Raw genomic sequence first — 10,181 nt, forward strand, 5'->3', positions numbered from 1 at the left:
TTAAGTCCTGCTCAACACACCCGAGGTGTGAGAAAGGTTCCTGGCACATGCGCCTGTAAATTAGTCTCGGCCTGAGTCATCTCAAGAGTCTCCACCCTGCCTGAGATTTGCACCTTGGGAGTCCCTTCTGCTGAATGCTTTCCCTAGGGGACCTGCAGGGTGTCCCTGTGATGTGCGTACCTAAAAGGGTGCGCACGGAGGCTTAAATCTCACACTGACAACGGAAGCACCGTTTAGTTCAGAGGCAGAATAGAGGAGGGTGCAGAGAGCATGGAATCGGGGGGCAGTTCCACGGACACCCACCCAGTTCTGTGAACGGGGGCTAATCCTGTCATTTTATTTTGTTTTGTTTCTAAAATTCATTTAACAAAGATTGAGAGGAGTCTAGCAGCAGCGAAGCAGATACCTCAGTCAGAAAACATCTAAACATGGTGCCCTCTGGGAGAAACCATACCCCGAAACCTGGGAAGACATCCATGGGGGAGCCTATGACTTTGAGAAAGAAGATAAAAAAGATCTGAGTGGCTCAGAGGAGGATGGTACTGACTCGAAGCCTCCAGTAACTGATAAGCTTGGGAAGAAAAGCACTGCCCAGGAATCACTGATGATATGGGGGGTGAAGTTCAGATTACGCTGGAAAATCTTTGAGCTTTCATTAACATCACTCTCCTTGCAGAAAGAAAAAGACAAGCAATGTGCAGCAAGGCTTCTTTCAAAACCAGTAACTAGAAAATTGAACATGTTTGGAAAACCCAACAAGATCAAAGGCAGACGCTTAACTGGGAGTATTCCCAGCAGTTTCTGACTTCGTTTCAGCAGTGGGAGGTAGATGTGCGGAAAGCTAAGTAACACGAAGAAAAACTAGCTGATTTGTTTCGATGACAACAGAAGGTTTTTCGGTAATCTAGAGCTGTTCAGGGCCAGACACTGGAAACAAACAGTTAGATGAGCGGTTCCCAGAGTACAGAGGACTTGGAGAAGAATCACGATACTCTGCCTACTGGTGCACAAAATGAACTTTAAAAAGAAATGACTATGTTGCAAAAACGAATTATGATGGACACTCAGGAGCAGAGGGTGGTAAGTGTTCAAAAGCCCCTTCAGTCTGTGTTATTCTGATGACTCTTTGAAGAACTTGAACCCAAGCAATATGGTACGATTATAACATTAGCTAATAGGCATGTAAGTCAGAGTGCTTTAAAATTCTAGTTTAAAATATTACATTATGTGAATCATTAGCCTAAGTGCAAGTCTCCTTTTCTGTTAACTTCCAAATAAAATCTAAACAGTTATGTGACTAGCAGCCATTCCGAAATTGTATATACCAACCAAGCTTCCCCTTTTTAATAGTAATAGTGAATTTTTCTAACACTTGTCAATTAACTTAGCAAGAAAGATAATTGAATTTCAAAAGAACACAAAGATTAACATAGTATTTAAAAAAGTGTAATGAACTATTTTATGTGCTTGACAAATATTAGTCCATTTAATCTCTATAATATTCCATGATGTAGGCATACTTTTTAAACTCATTTTATGGATGAAGAAAGTGAAGGACAGAAATGTTAAGTAACATCCCTAGATGACACAGCTAATCTGTGGGGGAGTAAGTCTGAGCTCTCTGGGATCTCAGATCATTAGCTGTAAAATGCAGATAAAATGTGTTACCTGCCCATCCCAGGAGTTAGTCCCCAGAGCTTCACTTGTACCTCTGTGATTATCAGAATGAAATCCCCTTAAAATGCAGCCAGTGAAGGCTGGGTTTTGTTCTTTGTTCATGGATTACTAGCACAAATGAGTAGCAGAGTTCCTGGCATATAGCAGGCTCTTAACAGATGTTGAATGAATGAATTCACTCCATCACTCTGTGTTGTGATGACAGGGACCCGGCTCATCCCCAGATGTGGCCTCCTGAAGGCACAGACAGTGCTTTAGTTATCTCTGGATCTCTATCCTGAGCAGATAGGGGCTCACACTAAGTGAATGAAGCCACGTTACTCCCCTCTGCCTGAGGTCGGAAGTCGTGTTGGTCATGAGGGCATGAATACGCTTAAGTGCCATAAGCCAATGACACTGACACCTGTGAGCTATGGAGTAATCTTTTGTGGTGAAAAAAGGTAACGTGGAAGAAGTGGGATTCTTTCAATTACTATGTAACAAACCGTTCCCAGGTATTTGGCTTAGAACAGCAACAATTTATTACTGTCCCGGTAGTGGGGCAGTTTTCTCTCTATGGGCCGTAGCTGAGGTTAGTTGGGTAGCTGCCCTCACCTGGGACCTTGCCGGGGCTGGAACATCCAGGATGGCCTCTCATCCTTGGGCCTCTCTTCTCCATGTGGGTTCTCATCAGTCGTAGTGGAGCCTGCGCATCCCCACAGCCCAGCAGCTGGCTTCTAAGAGGCAGGGGACAGAGCTCTCCAAACTCTTAAGGCCAGGCTCGGGGGTCGCAGGGCATCATTTCTATTGCATTTGGTTGTGCAAAGCAAATCACACGCCAGATCAGACTCAAGGGGAAGGAAAAGAGACCCCACCTCTTGCTGTGAGGAACGGGTGGGATGTTCAGAGACGGGAGAAACTGTTGGTGGCCATGCTGGAGAGTCTACCGCAGGGGTGGGCCAGGGTGGTGGCAGGAACCCCGAGTTATCCTCATGCAAACAAGCAGCTGTTAAGGGTTAGGCTGTGGTTTGCCTGCCAGAAAGCAACTGGTTTCCCACTCGAGTGAGAGCCCGGGATGTGGAAACTGTCCACCCTGGCCTGGGAGGGCTGAGCTGACCGGGCCCTTGGAGAGTACCAAGTTGTTTCTTCTTCCCTTCCAGGCAATGAAACGGGTATAAAGAGAAATGACGTGAGTGCAGCAAACCACAGGTCAGCGCCAGGATGAGGGCTGCTGCTGCCAAGTGGTTAAGAGGATGGCTGTTGGGTTCAAATGGTGGCTTTGCCACCAAAAAACTGGACGAGTCATATAATCTTGCTTGACCTCTACCTCATTTATTTAATGCTGATAGTAATGCCTACTTTTGGGGGCAGAATGGGGAGTGGTGAATAGCAGGAGTTCTGGGGTCAGACTACCTGAGTTCAAGTCCCGGTTCTTCCTTTTACCACCCATATTACCTTGGGATAGACGCTTAATTGCCCTAAACCTGAGGTTCCTCTTCTGTGAAGAGGGGATACTAATGATCATAATTAGTGTTTAGAGATGTTGAGAGAATCCAACGCGTTTAAACATATAGAAGCATCTAGAACAATGCCTGGGACACGATTCACAATCAATGGATATTATCTATAGTTACTTAAGTGTTCCTTTGAAAATTAAAAAGAGACGATGTTTGCAAAAGCCTAGTTTATGCCTTGCCCATAGTGAGTGAAAGCTAGTATTGGTGGGAAGGTGAGCCCCTTCCCCTGCTCTACTTGGGGAAGTTGGGAGCAAGCGATCCCAATTCTCTCTTTAATTTCTCTTCTGCAAGCAACGAGTGTCTCATCTCATTTGTCAGAGTTTGCTAGTCACTGTGCTGCTGGTTACTCGTGGGCAGGGAGACCGTGCCTCTCAGCAGAAGCAGGCTGGTCCCTCCTCCCCTCCCGTGCACACTCGCTCCCTGCCTCGGTGTGGGAAGCCCACTGCAGAGGAGTCCTCCCCCCGGAGGAGGCAGACCTCTTTCTCCCTCTCGGTCCCAGCCTCGCCTCTGACTAGGTAGGTAAATTCCAGATACGCCTGGGATTCCATCCCTTCTCCGACCATTACTGGTTTGTCATTACTGTATCTCAGTGTCTTCATCTGTGTAGTGAGACTAACACTACCTACACCGTGGATTTATTGGAAGAATTAAGTAAGGCCATATATATGAGATAGTGCTTGGCACATAGCAAGTGGTCAACAGAAGTCAGTGGATTATAGTTGTTGTTATTGTTATGTATATTCCAAGGCCCAACTAAAATGCTCCCTCCTCCAGGAAGCCTTCCGGAGCTTCTCCAGATGGAAGTTAGCATTTTCTTTCCCTGGGCTTCTGTCTCAACCTTTCTCTTTGATATCATGTTTCTCTTCTAATTTAATTAGAATAATCAAGACATGAGTCTTCTCCATCATGGTAAGCTCAGAGATGAGGTTTTGTGCTGGATCAGTCCTTATGCTCCACGGGTCCGTCCCAGGTCTGGGCACACTTAAGCAGTGTTCAGGGCAAGTATCCAAAAAATTAAAATATACAGCAATAAAGCACCTACTATGTGCTAGGCTGAGTTCTAGGGCCTAAATTAAATCTATTTCTTCCTCACCTTCCAAGATAACAGCCCTCTCCCCCCACGTTCTGGCTGCCCCTTTGTGATTCCTTTATCTCTCTCGGGCTGCTCAGAAATTCCTTCCTTTCGGTTTGACCTCACTTGTAGCAAACCCTGGGGGCCGGGGGGCAGGCTGTGCCTCTCTCTGGGGCAGGAGGAAAAACACAAGTATCTTACAGCTGAGTAGCTCTGGGCCGCTCAGCACTCTGACCTCGCTTTGCTCCTCCGCACAGTGCATCTCACGCCGCTTGGCTCTCAGTGTCTTTGGGATTAAACAGGATCATTTGTGTCTAAGTGCCTGGCAGACAGGAGGCCCTTCCCAAATATAATTACTGGTTTTCTCCCTAGGCCTGGGAACAGCTTTGTGGCCCTGGAAAGTGCTGGAAATTTAACGTGGGCTTCTGCTCTCCTCTTCAGTGAGGAAGCTGCCAGTTACACGCGGGGACAGGCGCCAAGGCCAGCCTCCCTGAGAGGGGCAGGTGCGGAGCCTGAAGCCCTCCGCTCCTGAGAGGATTTAAAAATCGTTTCTCTTTCTGGATGTTTGAAGGAGGGGTGCTGTTCCCTGCCGCGCTCATGGGGCAGGAAGCGAGGGTTTGTGAGGCTGTAAGGACATTGTCCCGATGCAGCGTTCCTGCTGTTTCTTACACTCTGGGAAATGGCTGAGTAAGAGGAAATGAATTAGGAAAATTATACTCCAAGAACTTGATGGGGGGCCTGGCTGTGGCCAGGGACTTGATTTTGGCATTTATATGTGTCCAAGCAATTGTGCAGCCATGAGTTTTGTGTTTTTTTTAATTACTGCATTTATTGGGGTGACACTGATTAATAAAGTTACATAGGTTCAGGTGCACAATTCCAGAATACATCGTCCATATAATGTATTTTGTGTTCACCACCCAAGTCAAGTCTCCGCCTGTCAGCATTTATCTCCCCTCTCCCCTCCTCTGCTGCTCTTCACCCCGCTTTCCTTCTGCCAATCACCACACTGTTGTCTGCGTTTTGAGTTTTTCCCCCTTTGCTTCTTCCCTTCACCTTTGTCACCGGCCCCGTGACAGCTGTCGGCCTGCTCTCCGTAGGCTTGCGTTCTAACAGTGGCACCACGTGGCAGAAAGAATTCGTGGCAGAGGATCCACGGCAGCTGCACACTGAACAGGCTCCAGGTCCTCTGCGCCTGGTGCATTGAGAATCATTTTGTTTTTACTTGGCCTGTCCCCGGGGCTTTGGGACAATTTGCCGGGAAGGGAGGAAACCTCCAGAGAGATGCTGGACTGTCTGCTTTCCATGTAGATGTGTGCTGAAGAGATTCACTGGGAAAAAATACGTGGAATGTGACCATATTTGTGCTCTGAGTTTAGGGAGCAGCTCATACCAGTTGGACTAATTACCCCAGAGGGCATTGCGCAACGCCGAGAGAGATTTGGTCTTAATTAGCTTTTGTTTGTAGGATTACAGGATGAATAGTTCTGATGAGGGCTGCTTCCTGGGCTTGGAGGGGAAGAAAAAGGTATGTTTGGAACCCGGTCAGAAGGCGGTTAGCCTGGGTCCTAGCGTCTGTCACAGGCAGTAGTGGGAGCAGATGTGAAAATGGGTCACTTCTGGACCGTGGGAGGCCTTGGGTGCCTCTCTAAGGGTCTGGAGTAGCTCCTGGCACACGGAGGGGAGCCAGTCTGTCTGCAGGGACTGTGAGGGCCCGGTGTCCCCAGGGCTGACCCAGCCTCCAAGATGGCACCCACCTTGGCCCTCCAACTCCTTCTCCACAGTTCGCTCTCAAAAACAGCCAACGCGGCAGCTCCCAGTGGCCAGGATTGCGACACCGAATGTGTTTGTTCCCCGTGTTTGTGAAATACCTCAGAGGCACCGTTCCAGTCCCACCTGACTAGTTTTCTGATTGCCACACAGCCCTGGCTCCATCTGCCAATACTCCGCCGGGGCTGACTGGTCAGAGATTTGGAGATGTTTGTGGATTCAGAATTCCAGAGACCTCTGAGTGAGGAGATTTTTACCTTCCTGAAGCTTCTGAATATCACTTGTTAGACTTGGAGGCATCTCGGGTGTCCTGGAGCGAGTAGTGTGACCTTGGGCCAGTGACTTGACCTCTCCAAGCTCTCATTCCTTCAGCTGCGTAACAAGGATGAGAGTTGCAGTCTTGCAAGGTTGCGACCCACAAATATCCCACCAGATGGGAGGCCAGGGGACCAGCTCACTCACCAGGCTTCCTGCCCCAAAGGTTACTGAAAGCAAAGTTGACCTCAAATTTCTGAGGCATTAAAATTCAATCTTGCATTTAATTCTTGCAAATGAATTACTATCAATCTTTGACTGAGGGCAGGGAGAAGAGGCCTGGCTAATATATAACACAGTGGGAGCTTGGAAGCCCCTGGAAATTGGCTTAAGAATATGGCCTGTAGCATTTACTCGGCCTAAGCAAGAGGCATGGGACCCTTATGCATCATTTCCTTCGCTGACCTCTTTCTACCAAGGGGAAAACACCTGAAATTGGGGAGAGCAAGAGCTGACAGTTATTGGGCTTCTATTATGTGCCAAGCACCGAGAGAGTAAGAGAACAGTTTTGCATACATTTTCTCATTTTATCATCTCCTCAACCTTAAGCAGTAGGCAGCATTTTCTCCAAATAACAATCACTCATTTCATAAATATTTATTGAGTGATTATTATGTGCTAAGGCATTTCCCTAGGATGGTGATGTTCAACCTTTTTCATCCCATGGCACACATAAACTAATTACTTAAATCCTGTGGAACACCAAAAAATATATTTTATTTTTTGCTGATCTGACAAAAAATAGGTATAGTTTTGATTCACTCACACTGGATGGCTATTGTTGTGTTGGCCATTGTCATTGTTTTATTTGACAACCTCGGGGAAAAGAGGTCAGTGCTCCTGTCTAAATAGTCAGGTGCTGCATGTTTTAAAATTTTTTTGCGGCGCACTGGTTGAAAATTGCCGCTCTAGGAATTAGAACATAGGAGAAAACTGAGACCCAGCCTGGCAACATGACTTGTTCAAGGTCACGCAGCTGGTCTGTAGCCCATCAAGATAAGATCCCACGTTTTCTGAGGCTGATTTCAGGGTTGTTTACTTTCTGGGATGTTGCACAGACACACAAATATGCACACACATGTACGTCCACACAAATACATCCACATTCACACATCAGGAAATGCACGTATCCTCGCACAGGCGCTCACACTCACACACACACACTCACACACACTCACTCACCATTCGCTCACACACACACAGATCCATTTAGACTTGCACAGCACATGTATTAGCACACAACATTCCATTCATTGCAAAGAACTTTTTCCAAGTGCTGGAATCTCTGACTATTTCAGATCAGTAATATTAGGGACACACTCTCAAAGATTTCTTTCTTTTTGGTTCCTTCCCTCTCTCTTTTCCTCCCCTCTTCCTTTTCTCCTCCCCCTCTCCGTTCTGTGACCTGACCTCTCCTGCTATTTTTAGCCATGAAGTGTTAGGGAATTACTAGCACTACTGGGCTCAGGTGGGAAGACTCAACCAGAAAGCCAAGACTATCTCTAAGGCACCAAAAGCTGAATCCACTTGCCAGGTTCTGCCTTGATCAGGCCTTCTTCCATGTAGCTGCACTAGTCCCCCCAAATTCCCTTCCCACCCAGTCCTCTGCCTCTCTGCCACCAGGGATGGCATGCTCAAGTTCAAGTCAGGGCCTTGCAACTGGGTGTCCCCAGCTCCCATTCCCATCTCTCCTATTTTCTCATGCAGGTGGCAAGCTCCGTGAAGCCCTTTCCAAGTGTTTCATCACTTGGGGTGGGGGTGCCTCTACTTCTGTTTCAACACTTCGCTTCCACCTGGCATCTCATTTGCCAGCTAATAGGTGAAGCAACTCTTCCTGATGGCTGGCGGCATCCAAGGAGGGGGGCTGTGCTCTAGTCTGTAAAGTGTTGGGGGTGCATCGTCAATCTGGCTTGTCCTTTAGTGATCACTGGGAAGCAGGCTGGGGTACTGGGTTTTAGCTCAGCTCATCACTGTAGAAAATTCAAACTCCTCAGACTATTTCATCATCCAGGCAGCTCAAGGTGGGGTGGTAGAATTTGAAAAACTTTGGCAATTCCCATGTCTCAATCCCTTAGAAGTGCCAAGAGAGTCACCTTAGCCATCTCAACTATTTCCCTGCCGTACCAGGGATCTCTCTGTAGATATCTAAAACACCTTTGCCTTGAAAGTGTTCTTAGGGATTCATCGGGACCTTTGCAGTCCAGGTTCCAGCACTGACACTCTCCATGGCCATTTGGCCATGTTGTCCAACCGGGTGTTTGCCAAAGGCAGGCTGTTGAGTTCAAGCCTGAACTCAAAAACGACTCCTCAACATTAACTGTCCTGCGGGACAGCAGAGTATGCAGACAGCCCAGGAATGGTTTTAGCAACATGTGCTTTTTCTGGGGCAAGCTCACTGACACACACACACACACACACACACACACACACACACACACGCCCACACCACTGGAGAAGATTAAATGGGAAGGTGGAAACAGGAGATCCAGGGGATGGTGCTGTGAAAGAGAACACCACCCAGTGAGAAAGGGGACTGGGTACCCAGGTGCCTCCTGGGCATGGGGACAGACTTTGGGATTGTTCGATGATAAAGAAATGGAATTCCGAAGGTGGAGTTCTCTTGGGCACTCAGCTGATAGTCTCATAAGGTGATTACTTACGATCAGGTCTTATGTTGTAACTAGGCTGAAAACCTTAGCACACAGGGATCAGGGCTTAAGCACAACTTCCCTCTCCTCTGTCCCCTAACTCAGGCCCTATGGGTAGAGAGTGTCCAATCACTGCAGGAAGGGAAAGGAAAGGAAAGGGAAGGGAAGGGAAGGGAAGGGAAGGGAAGGGAAGGGAAGGGAAGGGAAGGGAAGGGAAGGGAAGGGAAGGGAAGGGAAGGGAAGGAAAGGAAAGGAAAGGAAAGGAAAGGAAAGGAAAGGAAAGGAAAGGAAAGGAAAGGGCTACATTTATGTGATGCTATGTCATATTTGAAACCTTTTATGGTGACTCAACCCCTTCTGATGGCTGAGCTCACTTTCAGGCATGTGACTCCCTCACCTCCCTTATCTGGAGCCCATTTTTGTGTCTAACAGTGTCAGGCCCTTGATGAGCTGTCTTCTGGCAGGAAAGGCAAGATTCACACACAGGGTGTCATCATGAGCTGCAGTGGGGCACTGAAGTGTCCCGATGTTCAGACAGCACAGCCTGCAGCGGCCATGGAGAGCAGTGTCCCGGGACGTTGCAGGGAGGCCTTCTCGAGGCCAGTGGGACTAAGCGGGGCTTGGGAGCAAGAGGAGAGGAGGCTGGTCAGGGTCGAGAACAGCAGGGCTAAAGCACAGCTCAGGGCTTGCGCACACATCCATTTGTTCATTTTTCTCTTGTTAACTCAATCATTCACCCAAAAAAGACTGCGAATCCTGCTCTGTGCCAGGAACTGTCCCAGCTGCGGGAGCCAAGCTGTGGAAAAGTCCAGTTTGTAAGGTTGTGTGGAAGCCAGATAAGAACAAATGTTATAAGAGCACGAGCTGGAGAAGAAAGGAGTGTCCTGGGGTGTGGAACAGCAGGAGGCAGGGTGGGGGTCAGGGAGGCCTGGACTCTGAAAGACAAAGGGCAGCTAGGAAATGGGACAGGGTGGGTGGGAGGAGTGACATGAAGTGCTTCAGCGTGAAGTTCTGGGGGCAGAAAGAGCCGGGCTTTTGCAAGACACTTGAAGTCCTGTGTGGTGGAGGGTAGGAAGTCCATGGGAGGGGCGGAGGGAGGGGGGAGTGAACAAGACTGGGGTGGCTGAAGCCAGGAAGAGGCCACGTAGAACCTTCCAGGCCATGGTTAGGATATTGGGCATCATCTACAGCAGCCAAAGCAAG

At 48.2% G+C, this 10,181-nt stretch overlaps 1 pseudogene; it reads left to right on the forward strand.

Moving 5' to 3' along the window:
• The first annotated feature begins 428 nt into the window (after positions 1 to 428).
• On the forward strand, positions 429 to 1,119 carry LOC107539527 (synaptonemal complex protein 3 pseudogene; annotated as a pseudogene).
• The last annotated feature ends 9,062 nt before the right edge of the window (positions 1,120 to 10,181 follow it).

The sequence above is a fragment of the Miniopterus natalensis genome, chromosome 16 (assembly GCF_054644295.1).
Source record: "Miniopterus natalensis isolate mMinNat1 chromosome 16, mMinNat1.hap1, whole genome shotgun sequence".
Classification (NCBI taxonomy): domain Eukaryota; kingdom Metazoa; phylum Chordata; class Mammalia; order Chiroptera; family Miniopteridae; genus Miniopterus; species Miniopterus natalensis.